The sequence below is a fragment of the Desmodus rotundus genome, chromosome 5, assembly GCF_022682495.2.
Source record: "Desmodus rotundus isolate HL8 chromosome 5, HLdesRot8A.1, whole genome shotgun sequence".
Taxonomy (NCBI): Eukaryota; Metazoa; Chordata; class Mammalia; order Chiroptera; family Phyllostomidae; genus Desmodus; species Desmodus rotundus.
This window is the reverse complement of record NC_071391.1, coordinates 25,550,335-25,571,767: the sequence shown is the minus strand read 5'-3', so window position 1 is coordinate 25,571,767 and position 21,433 is coordinate 25,550,335.

Genomic DNA, 21,433 nt, shown 5'->3' with positions numbered 1-21,433 from the left:
TTAAGTTACTTTTTATTGACCCTACTTGTTCTCTGAAGTCTAAACTCTATGACTTTCTATGTCTAGCATTCGTTGTCTTCATTATTAGGAAATCTAGAAAGATATGATAATTTTCTCCTGAATATCACATTTCTTATATAACTAGTTATCTTTCTTTTTTATTTAGAACAAATACCAGTGAAAGAATTATATGCATATATTCCTATACCTTTAAACTTTACTTGTCCTAATTCCACAAAAAGACTATTTATAACCTAATTATGCAAAATCATTGATGATGCAGTGTCAGCTCAGGAAAGGGTACTGTTTGGCACATGGCTACACAGTCTCCTGTTAATTGGATGAGAAAGTGGCATATGCTGGCACCTATTAACAGCAACATCCGCATCCCTATCAATATCATGTATATTAAGGACTTATCCTGAAATAGAAAAAAACTCTGAAATAGTTTATAAGTGATTATTGTATATAATCATCCATCTGACACATTTGAAATTGACACAAAGCTAGAGAGAGCTTCAGTACCCACCATTCATCTTCTCTAAATACTGCCAAAGGCCAAGCTGAGAGCTCACATGAGCTGCCATTCTCAGTGCTAAATGCAGGGAACACAATCAGCCTGGGAAAACGCACCTGCATAGACAGATCCTTCCATTGTCATGCTAACTCCTCGCTGACTCACCATTTATGACATTAACTCCAAACTGGATTTTCCAACGTCAGGGAAAGTTCTGAACAGATCGGTTGATAACCACTTTGTAGTGTCTGTCAAAATAACCTAATGTTGATTAAATCCTTGCCATAGCGTGTGCTAGGCAAGTCTTTCCCAAAGCGTGGTACTCTTATCTCACATAGTAACTATTTGGTTTCAGGTAGCACAATCTACGCTTTAAAAACTATCTATGAATTGCTCACTTTAATGTATATCAGAAAATACAGCTGACTTTCTAAATTCAGGATTTAATGCTGTGATAAGTATAAATTTCAGAAGGTAAATAGAAACACTGAATTAGTGATAAGTATTTGGTATTAGTTGTGGAAGGATGTTTTTTCATCAGGAGGAATACAAGAAATGTTTGTCTCAGCTTTAACTAGGTTAGAAGCTGTAAATCCTCAATACCCACATCCATTAATTCAAGAAAGTTTTCTAAATTCATAGCTTTTGGTATTTGTTGTGATCCCTTGGTTTTTTGTGTGGTTTTTTTTTCAGAGTCCTGTTAGCCCTGTGTTGAATCTTTATTGTTTATCTTCAATACATTTTCTCTTTCATCTTTCTTCATTTCTTTTTTATTTTTATTTTTCGCCTTCTAGTTGTGGTAAGGCATTATGATGGGCAGCCTCTACAGGGACCGCCAATGACCCCCAGCTTTGAATATTCTCATGGCTTCCCAGAGTGTGCACTGGATCTGGGAACTCACTCCTAATAAGAACTGCACCGGCAATGGGTGTTAATGCTGGGATTAAGTTACAAAAGACTGTGGCTTCCGCCTTCTTTGTCTTCCCCCACTCTTTCATTTGCTCTCTTGGAGAGACACCGTGTAGCAAGGAATCCACTGCTATCCAACAGCCAGAGAGGACCTGAGGCATGCCACAGATAGCTTAGGGGTTTGAAAGCCCCTATCCAGCCTTCAGGTGATGTCATTCAAGCTTACACCTTAATTTTAGCCTGGTGAAAGATCCTGATGGAGGCACCTAATTGAATTGTGCACTATTCAATTGAATTGAATGGTGCACAATTTCTGACTCAGAGCCACTGTGAAATTAATGCTTTTGTTTGAAACTGCTACATTTTGAGGTGAATTACAATGCATCAATAAATAATAAGGCATTATTTTTGTCTTGATTCAATCTTGTATTTTTTCCACATTAGTATTTATTTCTGACATTATTTTTTTCTTTTCTTTCTAGTTTTTTCTCCATGTTCACGTATGTCACCTTGGACTTTTTGTAACTGTGATTTATATTGTTCTTTCAAGTCTTTATTACTTCCTTAATGTCGTTTAGTAATTTTGGAGTAGGTTACAGTTTTAATCTATTTTGTTGTCATAGCTTTATTTTATACTGTAAGGAAGGATATTTTGTTCTTTAGTCTCTCTTTTTATAATAAACTTATAAAGGATTAGACTTTGATACTCATTTTTATGTGAAAGTTGTTTTCCTGAACTTTTTGAAAGAATATTTGAAGTAGTTTTTCTAACTTCTTATAGCTCCATTTTCTTTTATTTTTCCATGCAGAGTTAAAAAAAAAAAAAAAACTGGCAGCTTGCTTTGTAAGTCTTCCTGTCTCTGTTTTTTCCCCACCTGCAACTTCTCTTCTTTCCATTTCTGTTATTCCCTGTTCCACTCAGTCTTTTTCCACTTCCAGCAATTTCTTCTCAGTGTGGGGCCATGTCCTAGAAGGGAGCTCTGGTTGGTCAGTTTTGAGAGTTTATGGACCCTAGACTGGCCCAGCCCCTTCAGGCCTCGCTGAGACTCCTGTGTACTCACCCACTATCAAAGTGTGCAAGCTCTCTTCAATTTTAACCGTCATTCGTGAATTAGCCCACTAACCTTCCCAGGTAACTCCTCTTGGCTGCTTTGAGGTTCACTTATTTTCAGATCTATAATAGTCCCCACTATACATTTCTGCTGTCTGATACCAAATAAATTTTGGAAATATTCACCATTTTCTGTTTCCTTGTATTTTGAGGTTTATGAGGATAATTTGTACCTAGATTTACTGTGTTCAAGGCTATTTTATTTTGCTATCTAGCTCTTTTAATGTTTTTATGTAAGATTCCACAAAATTAAATAATTCTGCTCTATCACCGTTATCATCAGTCTATGCACTGGGCATTCAAATCCCACCTGCTACTTCTTTTCACAACCAAGGGCATAAATTGCAAGGGGGGGAGTGAGGTAATAGGGTAACGTGGAAGGTAAGTTTGTTACAGTGAGGCAATATATCTAATTTTTCCTGTTTACATCAAATATGAGATAGAACAATTGCTAACATCCAGCTGTAAAATGTTTTTCCTTTCATCCCGTCTCCTTATATCCAATCCCCATGGCCCTCTCACTGCTCAGTGCACACGTTCTACCTTCCAAATGGTTCTGTTGAGAACAGAGCGTTAACTTGTTTAGGCACACAGATTTTAAGAGTGCCATGGAAGGAAAAATGTATATCAACCTTATCTTTTTTTAATTTCAGAGAATGGACCACTTAAGTACCTGATAGAAAAATCCAGGTTCCCACAAGTCATTTTTATTACAATAGTTGAAATGGAGCTAAAAAAGCAGAAATAACCATTTCAGAAAAGAAAATATAATAAAAAGCAAAACTGGGATTTCCTTGGTTTCCTCTGATCTCTTTATTCCTTGGTGTGAGATTATTTAAAAGAGTAGCAATGTTATCCAATACATTCTTAGCTGTTATACTACATTTCCTTAGGTACTCCTTTTCTTTACGATACTGTGGCAGGGAAATGGATACAGTATTCAATTAACAAAATCAAAATGCATATGATCGAGTGCCACTTCTAGGAAGTTGTCCATGACCTCCCAAGAGACTCCTATCTACCAACTTCCTTTACTTCCTGTATTTATGAGCCACTGCTCAGAATATGAAACATACTTTGTGAGTCCCATAAGAGCTGCAGGAATGAGAAAGAGAGAACTTGTTGCAAAAGAAACAGAATGTACTTGTTTCGAGGCCACAACTGCTGTTTTGGTTGTATATAAAAAATAAGCCTAGGAGCAACACAACACCGAGAGTACAAATATATTGATTGACACCTTTTTCATCCAAAGGCTCCTTGACAGTCACATCCGTGTTGCAAACAACTTTCATTTCCTAAAACAATGACCTTAAAAGCAAGTCAGAAATGTTTAAATACCTATGCATTGCACGTGTACTACATGACTGAGTCTATGTTCATGTACACGCAAGCTTATATTATTGAAAATGGCCCGGGAGAACAAATAAGACAATGAACCCATTAGATGTATTTGACAGTCAGCAGCTAAGAAATTTACGTTGATATATTTAAATAAAATGAAAGATATTAAACCTGCTCTCCACTTAAGCAAGTATTATTCCACAAACCTTGAGGGAAAATCTGATGCCATAAAGACATTAAAGAATTTTAATTTTCTTTTACATTTTTTAACTGAACTCAGGAAGAGGATAGAGAATCATAATAGTATATAATTAAGCAACTTCTAATAACAACATGGATTATTAAATCTCTTTATGTATTTTTATGAAATTAGGCAAAAAGAAAACCTAAGGCTAAGTAATGATCTTATCTTAACACTACAGTCATAGCAATAGCAATAGTTATAAAAAAATAGTGTTTGCTCATTACTAAAGTGAAGAATAAGAAATCCAGAGATAAAATGCAAATAGATATTGCTATAGATTGACAACAAGTTTGAAAATTCACGTTTGATCTTCAGATATGCAATATTACTTGAGGTTTCTATGTTTAGTAGACATTCTCATTTGTAAAGAACTTTGTGTAAAGCATACACACACACACACACACACAAATGCTATGGTATGAATACTAAGCACTCAATCAATATATGTGAAATTATCTAATTTATAGTACATACACTCTTAAAGGGATCCTTATTATCCAAAAAAATATTTTCAAGTCCTTGCAGTGACAAACTTGTGGGGGGAAATAAACGTTATACATGTTATTCATAACAGTCAAGACATGGAAACAACCTAAATTTCCAGGAGCGGATGAATGAGTAGGGACACGTGGTGAATACACACAATAGAATAGTATTCAGCCTTATAAAAGAAGGACATCCTGCCTTTAGCAACAACATAGATGGATCTTGAGGACCTGATGCTACAGGAAATAAATTAGACTGAGAAAGACAAAACACTGTATGGTCTCACTTGTGTGTGGAGGTTTTAAAAACTCACTAAAAAACAGATTTGTGGTTAACAGTGTAGGGGGTGAGGGGAGGAGGAACAGAACGAAGGTGATCAAAAGGATGGAAGAGAAATAAATAGTAGGGATGCAATGTACAATGCGGTGATTTTGGTTAACAGGGCTGTAAGGTATATTTGAAAGTTGTTAAGAGAGTAAATCCTAAGAGTTCCCATCAAAAAGAAAAAAATAAAAAATAGTTTTCCTCTCTCTTTTTTGTTGTACCTACATGATATGATGGATGTTAACTATACTTATTGTGGTAATCACTTCACAATATATGTAAGTCAAATCATCATGTTGCCCACCCTAAACTTATACAGTGCTGTATGTTAATGATCTCAAAAAACACTAAGGGAAAAAAATAAGAGATATTTATTTAGTAATATTTACTCTCATTTGTTAAAGGTAAAACCTTAATTGTTTTTTCAATTTACTGAAATATGTTGGCTTCTGTTTTCAGGGAATCATTGCAGGAAGTCTTTTCTTACCCCGTCCTCCGACATGTCCACAGTGCCCTTGGGGAGACCGCTCTATCTAGGTTCCCACGCCATTGTTGTATAAAACAAGGCATTGGACCAAATATATGAAACTTCTCTTTTAAGCCTAGATTTTGAATTAAATAAACTTTTAAATCATGTCCTTATGATTCCCCTCGCATACATTCTTCCTAAACGCCACCACAGTGGTCCCTTCAGATCATGCTTGAACTATTCTACTCCATACCTTCCATTTAATAAGCATTATAAAAATACCTACTGAGCCAATTCAATGGGTGCCAACAAATAAGCATACACTAATACATTTCAAGAAATCCTTCCTACTTTGATGAATGATCAAAAAATGTTTTGATCCCTGTTGTACAAAGCCATAAGAATTGCTTCAGACTTAGTAAAGTTCAGGGTAACAGTAGATCGTAACAGTTGAAAGCAGGGGCTTTGGAATTGGAGAGTCCTCAGATCAAAGTCCAGTAAGATGCTAATTAAATGCATCTGAAAAACTGAAATACAATAGTTCTTGACATTTGTGGAGTGAAGGATTAAATAAGATACTGCTTAGGAAGTCTATACAGTGACTGCCTAGAACATAGAAATCTCTCTATAAATGATACTTATTGTGAGTTTCATGATAAAGTTGTGACTATGGCTCACGTTACCTGTTCCGGTCACATGCAGTGTATTTGTAGATGGGTTTTTTCTTGCAAAGAGTGTTGAACCAAGTTAAGTCTCTTTGATTTGCATATTTTAAAACTTCAAAGTGAATTTGAAGTATACTCCTTAAAAAATTGGAACATACCTAATTAAATGAAAACTGCTGCATTTAAACTCCAGTAGCATAAATTAATCATGTATATTCTTCTGATGTCCAAACATATTTTAAAACATTTTATTTCAGTTTTAAGTTAACTAATTTTTAATTTTGTAAAAATGTCTTAAAATTCTTCTATAGCTTTCTAGGTTTAAATAAAGCTTTTCTCTGCCAATTTCCAGGTGAAAAAAAAAAGTTAACCAGGTGCTCAATTTATTCACATAAATAATATATATCGGTGTAACCAGGGTGGTATTCAAAATACTTGTCAGTACAGATTTGTGGTCTATCAGAATGGAGGCGAGTTACGAGCAACTGAATATATTATTACTTTAATGCACATCAACTGAATATAATCTTTAAATGTTACAAAGTCAATAGTCTCCCCCCTGCTTTTTGTGGTTTCGGTTCAATTGCCTGTGGTCAACCATGGCCTGAAAATATTAAATGGAGAATTCCAGAAATAGACAATTCATAAGTTTTAAATGTTGTGCCTTTCTGATAAGCATGATGAAATTTTGGTCTGACCTGCTCAGCCTGACTCAGACTGTGAAGTATCACTTTGTCCAGCACACTGATGCTGTAAAGGCTACCTGTCCTCTTGTCACTTTGTGGCCAGCTTGGCCATGAGAGAGAGAGAGAGAGAGAGAGAGAGAGAGAGAGATTATATTCACATAATTTTACAACACTATATTGTTATAACTGTTCTCTTCTTGTGCCTAATTTGTAAATTAAAATTTATCATAGGTATGTATTACAGGAACAAACGTACTTTATATGGGGTTAGGTACTATCCATGGTTTAAGGCACTGGGGCTGTTGGAACATATACTCATGGATAAGGGGGGATTCATTTATATACTTTCTGAGTTCTCATTAGCACTTACCACCCATATTGCTCACCATTTGTGTTACATGTGTAGTTTTCTTAAAGGTTGAAAATTGTTTTGCATTGTCTCCCTTATCTCATACTTAGAGATAAGACAAAGCTTACCCACACAAACCTGTAGTATGTTAACACTGCAGGAAATAGCACACTTATATTTATAAGAAAAGCTAGTAAGTGTGGAGCTGCTGTTACTCCCAGCCTGAAGCAGTAGGGCATAGGAGGTCCCCAGCCCTGGATGGAGAGAGTCCATCTGGAGAGGAGCAAGGAGCAACCTCCCAGGGAAGGAGCCAGGGAACATAAAATCCGCCCTTTCTCCTCCCTTCTGGTCTCATGCCATGACTTCCTATTGGCCAGACACTGTCAGAGGCCAGAAAGCAAATGGCCTCCTCCATTGTGTCCAGAAAATTTAGATGCTTAGAGCAAAAGATGAAATGAAATAGCCAGAGAGTCGCTGAATCTGCAGAGACAGATGCAACTGGCTTGTCTCTATCCCATTCTCAGAGTTAAACCAAACAAAGCTAAAGATGATTTTTACTTTGGTTATACTCAGATTCAAACACTAACAAAGGGTTAAATATTCTAAGAATGAAATAAATATGTGGTACCATTTGTCATCAGACTCTGTTATCTAAATTTTTTCTTACAAAAGTTAAATTTCTATTGCTCTTAATATTTAGAAATTCACATTATATATCAACCCAGCCTTCAGAATGACACAAGGAGAGCTTAACCTTGGATTCTCCAACCTACTACAAAGGTGCATTTTCCTTAAATCCAAGAAAGAGAGTCGCTGCACACTTTGAACTGGGAAAACACATTCAACAATGCTCACCTGAGTAATTGGCTCTGACTCAACCATCTGAGCTCTTTAACAAATTTTAATAAAATACCAGTAATTTCCAATGAGACCAATTGCTTTGCTAACATTTATTCCTTACTATCATATGGTTACTCCATACTTTGTCCTGTAGGGAAACAGCTACAAATTACATAAATAGTCCACCAGAAAATAAAGTTCCAAGATACAAATAGGGGAGTTAATGGAGCAGGAGAAATTGCTAGTACCTTATGAATAGAGTAGCCACCTCCCAAGAACAGTGGTAGGCAAGGGTTTCCTGGGAGGCCAGGCACAGCTGGGTTCAGACAATGCTGTTTACCAGGGAGGAACATGAAGGAAATACACCTGACATCTCCCAAACAAAAAGAATCTTCTCTCTGCGAGTCCAGGAGAGAGGTCATTAAAGACTCCATAAGAATGAACAGGAAAATCTAGACATTAACAGAGGCAATGGGGTGTGACAGGACCATTTTGCTGGTAGTGAATAAAAATGTATTTTATAATGAGAACCAGATAATTCTCCACAGGGTCTAAAAATCTCACAGTAGAATCGAATGAGAAAAGCATCTCTGGACCTCAGGAAAACCTTCCAACATATGGTGTAATAAAGGAGATGAGATGAGATCAGGCTAAAAATCAAGGAATTGGTATTGATGACCTGCTGTCAAAAAGACCCGTCTGCACCTGCCACAGTGTTGTAGTCTTCTTCAGAGCAGTCTCCGTTTTATCCCCTTATTGAATAAACGGCCCAGTTATTGAAAATCCAAGTCAGAAAGTTTGGGAACCAAGACACAGATTGCAGAATATTCTTCAAGAATATTACACATTTGAATTTCCTATACCAAAATTAAATGAGCTGTATTATCTGTTATGCCTCCAACTCTGAACCCTTTTTAAAGGACCTTAGAGACTAATCATTGACCCAACAACATCATATGGAGTTAGGATGCTTCTAGAAGAGATAGGTTACAGGTGATCAAATATTCAAGGATTACCCCGGGAAGGCCAAAACTTCCTGTGGGTCCCTGTAACACACAGGTGACAAAAACAAGGCCTGCGTACAGAATCTGGCCCTTCACCTTGTTTTATCCAGCTGGCACCTTGTTTCTACCCAGTGGCAGCACCGAGCTCTCACTTAACAGTTAAGGAGTAGTTACATTTATACAGTCCTGAAATTGCATTCGGCCCTTTGTAGGCAACCACGAGGCTGATGTGGCCGCCAGTGAAAATGAGTTTCACATCCCTGTTGTAAGGGTTCAAAGCCTTCATTTTTCTCCTATCTATCCAACTTTGAAAAATCAACAAAATGGAATCTAGTAAAGTAAGCCTTTGAGCAGTTGTGTCTTTTTTGATCTCATAACAACTATAAAAAAACAGAGATTTTGTAAAATAAAACAGAGCCATCTGCTTCCAACAACCTGAACTTCCCCCAAAATTTACATTAGGGGACTTAAGACTAAAATTTTAACTCTTAGTAGGGAATATTTCTAAACCATTTATGTCATCAATTCAGACACAGAACTCTTCCGTAATCTAGTAACTACTTAAGCATACTCTGGGTCCAAATCATCACGAGGTAACAAGAAGAAACAGGAGTCATGCCAGAAGGCAGTCAGAAGGGTTTAGACCTCCACTCCATGGAAAGCCCAAATAGAAGCCTAAATATTCAGGGCCAGGTTCGAAGAACAAACAGGAAACTCAGAAATACTGATTTACATAATCTGATTTACTAAAACCTTTACTTGTGTGAATGAAAGTGATATTTTAAAGTATCAACTCAAATCTACCTAAATTTTCAAGGCCTTTACAACAAAAAAAAGTAGTAAAATCTTGCTAAATCATAATTTAATGTTTTTAACAATGTCAGTGATAGACTTATCCATATTCATTTATTTAGATTCCATTGCCACTGAGAATTTCCTGGAGAAGATAGAGACCAAACCTACCTTTGTAGCTGGGACAATTCTTGCACTTAAAGGTGCTTTTGTGTATATTTATTATTGGTTCTCAGTCTTCACTATGCATCAGGATCAGCCTAGAGGATGAAAAGAAGTGGTGTCCTGGTTCCACTCCTGGAAGTACTGGTTCACCTGCCTGGGATGGAACTGGGCACTGCTATTACTGTATTTTCAAGGCAATCTGGTTGCACAACGGGGGCTGATAATCAGTGAGGTAGCTGATCTTGAATCACCCATTTCATAAATGAAAAGACTAGGAGAGTTATGTGATCCACACAAAATCACTGTAGTAGAAAGAAAATTCAACTTATCATCAGAATATATTGGTTTGAGTTGTGGCTTTCTTGCTGAGTAATAGTGTGAAACTGGACAAATTACATCATCAACTCAAGGAAAATGAAAATAAAATGCCTGCTTGACTTCACAGGGTTGTTGAGAGGATCCGTATAAAACTATGTGACATAAACTAGGTGAAATATTTTGTAAAATGCAAAGTACTACACACAAATTAGGAATTGTTCTTTGTAGTCCAGGCTAGCCTGGAACACAAGTCTCTGCTATTTCCTAGCTCTTTAACTTTTTAAACAATTCTCTTATTTATCAGTGACTATAGTATATTACTAGTTATCTGGCGTTATATAAACCAGCACATAGTATTATCTAGCTAATCCCCATCCAGTGGTAATTAATTTCCATGGTCCTAGCCCAGATGCTCTACAATTTAGCTACTCAAAGAAGCATGGTTGGTTCAAAACCAGCAGCTTTGGCATCACCAGGCAGCTTGCTAGGAATGCAAATCTCATGTCTTACCTCAGACCTACTGAATCTGGCCGAATCTTTGGTTTCACTAGATTCCAGGTGACTCAGTGAACATTCAGATTTGAAAAGTACAGTTCTACAAGATCTCAGAGTGTCTTTGGCATGATGAAACTACGGTCAGTGCCATTTGAGCAATTTTTTTTCCATTTTAGTTCTTCAAAAACTAAAAAGGCGTAGGCTATATATGTGTGTGTAATTCTATCTGAAACTATTGGATTAAGTAAACTTTTCCTTTCTCTACTTAAGCTAAATAACAGCATTCATTGTATTAATTTAATCAAACTCTCTTTAGATTCCTCTTCATAATAATCAATTCTGAGCAGCAATTTTGATTCATTTGAACTAATCGCTGTGAGTTTCTATGGAGACTAAACAATCTCATTTTAGATGAATTTTTTTTAGCAGAAGTGACTAGGCTCTATACAGTCAAAGTCCCCCATTGACCTTTACCTACTGTCCCTCCTGTCCCCAAAGCCGCAAGCTCGTATCACCCAGCACAGGTTGAAACTAATTTATGATTCCTAGGGGTGAACAAAGCATGTAGCTTATTATTTGGATCACATTTTCTTAGTAAGGAAGACATATCCTTAGTGGTTTTAATTTAATCAGAATATTGCAATATGGTGGGGTGGTTAAAGGAGAATATGGTCTCATTATTCAGACATTTTAAAAAATGAAAAAATAGAAATAAATAATTTTGCCTGTTTTTTCTCAAAGATGCTATGCTCCAATTAATGACCTTGTCTTAAGTCACTCCCTGGGCTCTGCACAAATTAGGAATGTCTGAGTGGAAATTCAATAGGGTGAAATCTTAACAAATGGCAGTTACATGAGTTACTCAGCCATCACACAGACTCTGCATACTGAGTGAATGGAAATTTCCTTACAACCCCAGGTTTCCCTCCACATCTAATTGGGTATAAATTGTTGCCTATTTATAGTAGATCTGTGAAGAGATGTCAGCCCCAAAGTGTCACAGACTGGAGGTATATTGCAAAATGCTTATGATGAATGTGTTTCCACAGGAGGTAACAATTTTTGAAGAGTGTGGCCACAAAGCATGAGCAGGGCAACAAGATGTGGCTGAAAAGATGTTTCCTAGAACATCTTCTAAACATTTTTGTGAATCGAGTCCTCAGTATGGAAATTCAAAGTGATCCACAGGGCTTTGGCAGAGGGAGGGGAATAGGGACTCCCGTGGGACAACTGTCAATTTTGCTTTAGAAAGGACTGAGGGAGAATCGAAGGCTCAGACATCAGCTAATAGCTTGTTAAGGAAGATGAATTCGCTGGAATAGATATCATTCTCTGCTTCCATCCCAAAGACAAATCCTGATTGTCAGCTATAAACCTCATTTCTGGCATAGTTCTCTGGGATGCAGCTTGTAGTGATTGAATCAAATAGTGCTAAGTATGCTAGGGGTAATATAATCAGCTATGAATAGCACCAGGCTTGTTTAACGTTCATTTATGTAAGTCTATATGATGTCATATGTCTTTTTTAATTTAATACTTCATGGGACTGGGTCACTTTTTTCACTTTCTGTAGGAATATTTCATGCTAATGCAACAAGAAATGCTCATTAGTACATTCACCAATATTGATTGTCGCTTTGGTTATGTTCTCAATGTTTCTTTCACCAGAAGCATTTCTCCCTGTGCTTTCTCATTCCCATACTAGTCATAAAGATTCATCTCTGTCTGGGATTTATGGGCAGTCCGTACAAAAACATTCTTTATGACTGTAAGCATGTTCCTCCTCAATCTATAGACAAAGAGACAGATGATCTATCAAGTGTAGTGCCTGGAGATGGTAGAATGGACATTTACAATTAGCAATAAAGAACGCAAATGTTCAGAAGTTTCCCTGAGGATGGAGAGGTTTCTACAAGTTTCCAGTTTTCAGTAAATACTCTACGTGATGGAGCATGTGAGGGGTTCAAGGTCCAGTTCACCCCAACTAATTAGCTTTCATGGGCCACAAAAACACTTAGATATTCTAACTTCTGGCAGAGTATAAGATAAAAAACCAGACAGGTTTCCAGTCCTGGTTCTGCCACTAATTTACACAACATCACCAGATCCTTCAGTGTACACCCCTGTGAAATACCCACCCCCACAGAGTGTTATTGCTGTGACACAGCAGGGCTGTGTGACACATCTAAGATCGTGCCCAGCGCACAACAGAAAGGGTTTCGATAAGTGCCACGTCCTTTGTTTTCTTGTTTTAAAAACAGCACACAGTATTTTCAGGAAGTTCCAAAGAGAGAAACTGTGTGCAAATAAACAGCACAACAGAAAGGTATGCTTTGAAAATACAGTTGAGGGGGCAATGTGGACACCCATATGCCCTTGTGATTGGTAGCTCTGAGACCTCATGGAAGTTGGTCTAAGTTTCTAAGTTGATTTTGAGTATATGAAGAATCACTATAAAATCATGTGTTGCCCAAACTCAAGCTATGTGTCTATATGTGTTTTAGAATTTCTTTTCAGTCAGTTCACATATCTAGCATCTCACTCATGTTGGGACTGTATGAGCTGTTGTTCTCGGAGAATAAAATTAAATTTTGATCTGGAAATTTTTTTGTTAAACTGCTCATCTATTCCATCTCTGGCCAACACCTTCTGACACGCACGGATACAACAATCCGTCAGCCCCTTTGCAGTGTTGCAGACTCGCAAACACAGCACGTGCCAGCACAACGTACCATGCATGTCTTCTGATACCGATATTCTACTTGTATGTATCAATAAAGCCATATCAGTGATCAAAATAAATACTGAAATACTGCTTTCCTGCTGGCGAAGAGCTAGCTATTGCCCTGAGCCTTAAAAGGTCCTCCTAACCCACAACCTTCCCCCTAGAATCCCCTATGTAGCCCCACCACCCAGCAACCAAACGAATTTGCGCTTCCAAGGTTCTGTCCTGGTTCTAGGGCCAGACTGTCCTCCCCGACCCGTGTTTGTGTTGTTTCTATTACTGAATAGTTGTGTTATTTGCTCATCTGTGTCTAGGTCCCTGTCCTGATTCCTCCCAGGGTATCAGAGACTAACACTACCAACTTATTTCCTCAGCTGCTTTATTTCTCCTGGTCCCACTCCCTCTGCCATTCCACTGACCCTTGACAATAATAGTACTAATACAGCCTATGGATAAATCTCCTCTTTTCAGTCCTCCGTTTTATATCTTCTGAGTCATGTTGGATTGTCCTCTCCCCACACAGATGTTTTGGACCTTTATCCCACTCTAGGGTCATGACATTGACCCCTCTTTCAAAGTCTGCTAGTGTTTCTTTGAGTCTGACTGCTCTGAGAGCAGTCTACTACAAGCATCACCATGTTCATTTCTATGAAGAAGACTGAGGGACTTGAGAGGTTATTCTTAGTGCTGTGGCAGGAGTCCTGTTTGGCATTATACTCTCCAGGAAATGTTAGATGCTTCTTAAAGTGCAAACAGAGATACAAAAGAGGAATAACTGATCTTGGTTGGCTCTGCCACAATGCCTTCCAGAATGAGGTGCAGCAACAAAATGTCAGGATGGGTCATGGTCAGTGGTATAAATGAGTTATAGATTGTGGCTGTTCAGAGTTGATCAGGGCTTTGTAACTTCATTCTTTGGGCTCTTAGTGATGAAGTTCTAAACAATGGTAAGAATATTTGAGAACAGTGAAAGACTCAAGGCCAATGGTCTTTGCTCCAATTCTATACCTTCCCCTCTATTAGTCCCACCCTTGAAAAGAGCTCTAGTTGGTCAAGTTCTGACCCAGTTCTCTCTGCCTCTGTCTTGGTCCTTGTTAACCTCTGATTTTTTCATTCACTGGGCTTCTGATGTTTTTGTCTCTATTTTACCAACCCTTTAAAATTTGATAATTGCTGTAGTTTCTCCAGCATAAATCACTGTTCCCAGCTTTTAGGGACAGAGATTTGAATGTGTCTTATGACTCTATCCAATTTCTGTGACTCTTGAAAACTACCCTATCTTCTGCTTTCCGCTTATTCTACTGGTTTCTATATAACTGTAACTCAATAAAATATAACCATTGCAAATTGCTTGTAAATACTATAAAATTATTCATTTTTTTAAAGATTGACTTAAAATTATTCATTTTATGCAAATTAAATTCTCTTATTAATAGATAAACCATTTGCACATGTTCTTCCAGTGTATGGGGAAAAGCCATGGAACCTCGCATTCTAGTTATGTCTCTGAATCGTGTAGGAAGGATGATCTCTCTCCTTCCCCAATGGGAAGAGGAAAACCACTAAAGATCAGTTCTAGTACTGGGCCTCCTGCTACAACAATGTCCAGAGCCTTCAGCCAAAGACGTCAAGCTTTAGAAAAGCAAAGTGTCCACATGCACCTGTAGCAGGAGTAAGTGGCATTGAACTATGGAAGTACAGGGCTCTTCAGTCCTTCTGCGAGGAGCTGCCTTCCTATGATTGGTTTTGTTTTCACCTTGTTACGATTTTATATGCAAAGTAACAAATCTTAATTTGTTGATTCTAAATACAGTTAGTGAACATGTTAATGCAATGACCCCTACCCATCTGGCATTGGTTTTCTGCATACACAAATTAGGCGCTCTCCATATGTTGATGCTGATGAAATGCTGCGGCCAGAATGAGACAGAAAAAATCATTTAATCAATTAATTCTCCTGGTTCTCCCTATGTGGCTAATTTTCCAGCCTGCCTGCCTTAGACTCTCCTATTAGTTTGTCATTAAGCAATGCCAAAGGGAATCACACCTATTGATTTGGGTGATAGTCAAAGAGTGCTGTTGCATTTTGAGCAATAGTAGTTCCTTTCTGGTTCTGCAGCTCATGTAGCAAAACAAAATATCTTTCTGTGCAACTAGGCAGAGAAAAGATAAAATAGGCACCCATTAGAAAACTGTTGTATGCATTTCCTTTCTTTCCATCTCCAAACTTTACCTGTGAATTGGCTGTAAACATTTTTAAATGGGGCTCCCTGGGCCTCACCCCAAAGATTCTCATGCAGACTTTCGTAGGGATCAGAGCCCAGGAATCCAAAGTTTCAACTCATATTTACAATAATGTTGATGCAAACTGCATTGAGGTACATGCCTCAAGGGACTCCAGACCAATTCAGAACAGATGCTGTTCACTTCATTGTTCAGCAGATTCAGTCAAATATCTTAAATATGCAACAGGGTGTTCCATTACATTTAAAATCAAGTTTTCCACCCAATTTCCAGGTAAAGTTTAGAGATGGAAGTTTCTAAGAGAGGACATTTTAACTATGATATGATATAGAAGTAATTATAAGTCAGAGTAATATATTCAACTACATATTTTTAAATTTCCTTGTAGAAATCCATGTTAAAGAACAAAATGGTTAATGTCCCTATACATAAAGAGCTCCTAAGATGAAAAAAGAAGAAAATTTTAATAAATAAAATACACAGAAGCACAAATAGCTTTTAGACATATGGAATGCATAGGGAACAAGTCATGTTGCCAGCTTGGGACGTGTTCTGGGCAGAGGGAACTTCAAGTGCAAAGGTCCTGAGCAGCAGCACATTTGATGCCAACATGGAAATGGTATGTGGGTTTTACAAACTAAAGTGTGGTGAGCAAGGGAATGAGTAGTCAGATACAAGGGAATGGATTGTTTAGCCTACCAAGGGTGTCCAACCCACTGCCCATGGGCTGCCTGCAGCCCAGGATGGCTATGAGTATGGCCCAACACAAAATCATAAATTTACTGAAAACATTATCAGATTTTTTTATGGTTACGTGTCACAATGTCATACAACCACAAAGTCACAATGGCCCAAGACAACTCTTCTTTTTTCCAGTGTGGCCCAGAGATGCCAAAATGTTGGATACTCCTGGGCCTTATAGGCTCAGGTTAGGACTTGAATTTCATTCTGAACAAGGAGGAAAGTCATTGGTTTTAAGTAGGGGAGAAACCTACTATCACTTGGATTATCAAAGACTCGTTCTTCTGCAAAGTGGGGAATAGACTGGTGATGAAGTAGCCCACACTTCCCTTCTCATACTCTGACCTCTCTTCTTAAAGGGAAAAAAGAAAAACAGGACTGTTACCTGCCTTACCCCAAATTTTCCAAGCCACACACATGCACACAAAACAAAACAGAACAGAGGTTTCTTAAGTGCCAAAAAAACAAAACAAAACTGGATTATGATCTGGCTCTGTTGCGCATTAGCAACACACTTACCCTCCTGAACCTCAACATCCTCATCTGTTGCATGGATTAGGAGCGCATACTTCTGAAGACTGTTGACCGAATGAAACGAGGTCATGTGCCGAGCCACATCACTTAAGATGCCCACCAGTTGCTTCCTTTCTTTCCTTCCTTTCCTTCCCTTTTCTTTCGGGCTGGTCTCTAAGGCTTACCTATCCACAGATGAAGTTGTTTTAGGCAAAGTGACAGAGGCAGGGAAGGGGAACCAGGCAGCAAACTGCCAAGAGGTGGGAGGCCTCCTTCTCAGCACCCTCCCTATTCTTGACAATGTTCAGAGTCCAGCCCAAAGCTAAAAAGACCTTCCATCTTTGGTAGGAAAATTCAATGTTTGTAAATTCCTCAATATCATCTATATTTTCCTGTCTAGTCTCATCATAGAATTTGAAGTTGGAGTTCTCGTGCCGTATAGTGACCAAGGTGGGCTTAAGTTTTCCCCTCAGCTTGACTAAACTGTAGGGAGGTTTCTTGCTGACATAGGCCAGATTTAAAACCCAGAAATATCTTTCTCAAGCACCTGGGAGACATCCCTTTGAAATATAATCATCAAGAGAGATGGGAACTTTAATGAGCACCAATTTGAAACACAAATGGCCTAATCACATTGACCAGCCTCCCCACTAAACTTCTTCTTTACTTTCCACTAGCTCAGTGGTTTTCAACCGGTGTGCCTCAAAATTTCTAAAGCATGCACTACCTGATTATTTAGTCATGGGGACTGGCCTCTTTTCCCTTAGATTGCCAAGTAAAAAATGACAACAGCCAACACAACAACAGCCACCAGGTATAAATGAATCAAAATTATACCTGTTTTTTGTCAGATCAGTAGAAATATATTTTTGGTGTGCTGCAGAATTTTGGTAATTAGTTTTTGTGTGCCATGAGATGAAAAAGGTTGAAAATCCCTTCGCTAGATCATCCCAGTACCTAAAACCTCTCCTGCCTTTTGTTTCAGTGGAGCTCAATTCAATCTCCCCCCCATTGCAATAATCTTGAATAAAGCCTTCCTTGCTTGTTTAACTCTGTCCTGTGCAATTTTTCTTTAACAATAGAGACCATGTAGCCAAGACTAGGGCACTCACTGAGGCCTGTGATTCAGGCTTAAATCCAAGATTCCAGGGAAAAATGCTGCCTGTGACATTCCCATACCCAGACTGGGTAGTTATTCATACAAAAAGGACTTAAGTAATTGTCTCTTGGAATAGAAACATGTTTAGAAAGACATCACAACTTGCTAGTAAATCTTTGTTATCTATGACATCATTGGTTAGCGTTTTTAGTTATTCAGTTGTCATGTGGGGCAAATAAATTGCCAACCTTCTGTTTCCCCCATCTCCATAGATGTCCAGTAAAATCAATTTCTTACATTTTTCCATCTTTCCCTGAACTATGTGTCTGGTCATTTCAATAGGTAACCAGGTGCACCTGAGGGACCACTGGTTGTGGGGCTCGTGTTCAATGCATCTCTTTGATACTGAAGCTGAGGATAAAGTTCCCAGATGCCAGAAACATTTATAGACAGAAGGTTGTCCCCAGTTTTCATTTGCAACTCTTTGTTCTCATCATCAAAGACACTTGTGTAACAGAAGCCTTAAAGAAGATCTTTCTCCTTGCTCATAATGTGCTTCTCCCTGGGGTAGCATTATTGCTGATATTCCTCTTGCTAAGTCACAAAAGCTCCGATTAGGGCACTACCCTGGTCAAGTCGCTTATCTTGCCTGCAGTGAAACATGAGCCTCCTGCTTCTTAGAGCATTTTCTGTGTGCTGTGTATGAAGGAGCCTCAAACCAGAAGTAAGCTCTGCTCATACTGTAGCAACAAAGGGCCCATGGAATAGTGACCTCTGCTTATCCAAGGCTGAGGGGAGCCTTGATTATTACATCCACTCTCCCTATAGAAAAAGTCACCTTAGACATGTTTGGAGTCAAGGCTGGAAAAAAAAAAGGCTGTTTATTAAACAGGTGAGTGATAACCTCAAATCTAGCATTATACCATTTGGAATTGGTAGAATTAGAAATCTGTAATACCTTCAGAGGGCAGAATGAAGGCCAGATAATTTGGGGTCAACTTAAGGAAGAGAACTTTAGCAGTTAAAATGCACAAAACAAGCTGCTTTAGGTAGCGATGGAGTTGTTACAAAGGGAATTCATCCATAAAAGGATCACTACCATTTCTACCATTTCTGAAATTATAATTTTTCACGTTAAATTTCCAACAAAAATAAATTGAAGGCATAAATGGACTGGAACAGGAATCTGCACAGAGTCTATTAGACTTTTGCAAGGCTTTCCTTTTAGTAAATTGGGAAGTATGTATTAAGGAATGGAATGTGATAGGTTGCTGTTTTTACCCTGTACAGGTTATAGCAGTTACATTTCTGCCAGTGAATCATGAGAAGGCTTGTCAAACTTTTGACTCTTGCTAATCTGAGAGGTGAATGAAGACACGTGCGGTTTCGGTTTACATTGATTTTATGATGTGTGAAGTCAAACAGGTTTTTATATGTTTAAGAGCCCATTGTATTCCCTTTTCTGTGAACTATTTGTTCATTTCCTTTGCTTATTTATTTATTGAACAGTTGACCTATTTCTTATAAATTTATAGAACTCACAGCCATTTTTCTGCGATGCGATTAGCAAATACTTCCCAGAGTTTTATGTTTGTGTTATGGCTTTACTTATTATGTTATTCTAATATAAATTTCAACCAGTTTTCTAGTGGATTTTTCCCCTTTACTTCTGGACTTTGTGTCATACTAAAAAAAAAGATTTTTAAAACTGTTCTCCATTTATTTGACTAATATTCTTAGCAGATCATATTTCATATTTAAATCTATAGTCCATTTAGGTGTGAACTATTAATCCAACTTTAGTATTTTACAGGTGACTGCTCATATTATTCCAACATTTATTGAAAAATCAATGTATGAATTCTTCACCAATGTCACATTTACCACATACTTAAAATCTCATATCAACTTGGTATTATTTCTGGAATTTCTATGGTATCTCATTGATTGGTCTACTGTATAACCTTACTAGCCTATTTTAATTATTCTAGATTTATAATATGCATTAATATATAGTAGGACTATCCCTCCCCCCAATTAAGCCAGTGATGTCCCAAATATTTTTGTTGATTTTTTTATATTAAATTTGTACAGTAAGAAAACAATGTATGAATTGTTACTGATATCATATTCAATATATAGAATAAATAACAATATGAATTATTAACATTATTATGTCAGTTCTTCCAAGAATGTGGTATTGAACTTCACTTGGTTGCATTTGGGGTCCTCAGTAGTATTTCAGCTTTCTTCCTGTAGATGTTGCCTATTATTTGTCAAGTTTATTCTTTCATGTTTTTTTCTCATTTCATTCCTGTTTGTTCTTTCTCAAAAATGAGATATTTATATATAGAACAGGAGTTTTTATTTTTAAAGGAGGGGAGGGTTGGTATATCTGGTGCATGATACAGGGTGGCTGGATTCATTCCTTATACCTAGGGTCAAGTTTTAAAAAGCTTTGAATGCTGTGAATTCTGAATCTTCATTGTTTCGCATTTTTAAAACTGCATTAATTTTAATTTTTAATTAAATTATAACACTGTATAAATGTAAGGTATATAGCAATCTTTTGCCACATTTATATATTGTGATATGATTGCCATTGTAGTGATATTAATCACATTACATAACTGTGGTACAATAGTATATACTATGCTTAGATCTCTATGGCTTATTTACTACTTGTTACAAGTTTGTACCCTTAAAAATCACTACCAATCTTTTCCTCCCACCTCCTATTCCCTGATGACCATCACTTAACTCTTTTTTTATAGGTTTGATGTGTTTAGTGGGTCTTATTCTTTAAACACCAGTTAATACCTAGTGATTTTTAAAAGGTGATATATTATTTTTGGAAGATGACAGTTCTGAAAGCAGCATGAAGAATGAACTAGAATCAGATCAGCTAGTTGCAAGGCACCTATTTAAGTCAGAGAAAAAAGTTGTGCTCTCTTTCATATTCAGGAAAAATGAAGAGAGAAAGTCATTGCTTACTAAGGATCTATTACATGCTTAATATTGTGTTAGCACTTACAGAATTTTCCCCCAAAGTGGATTCAATTTCACCCTTTCCTCCAGCTCTTTAAATCAAGATAGCCTATTAATTTACCACCCACTACAGGTCTATCAAAAAAGACTTAAATAAAAACTGATTTATTGTAATTTATCAACACTCTTCCCATGATAAACCCTTCTATGACTATTGGGTTTTAACTGTTTGCTCTTTATCTTATTCTTCTAGGACAAGATCATATCTCTGTGACCTTAATTTTGAACCCATGGATCTGGCAGCTTCAGATTCAATCTCATCCTCACCCACATAACCCCTGGGCTTTTGTTCTTCCTTACCAATTCTGACTCAGCCTGGTTTCTCAACCTCTGTTTTTCACGGTCAGG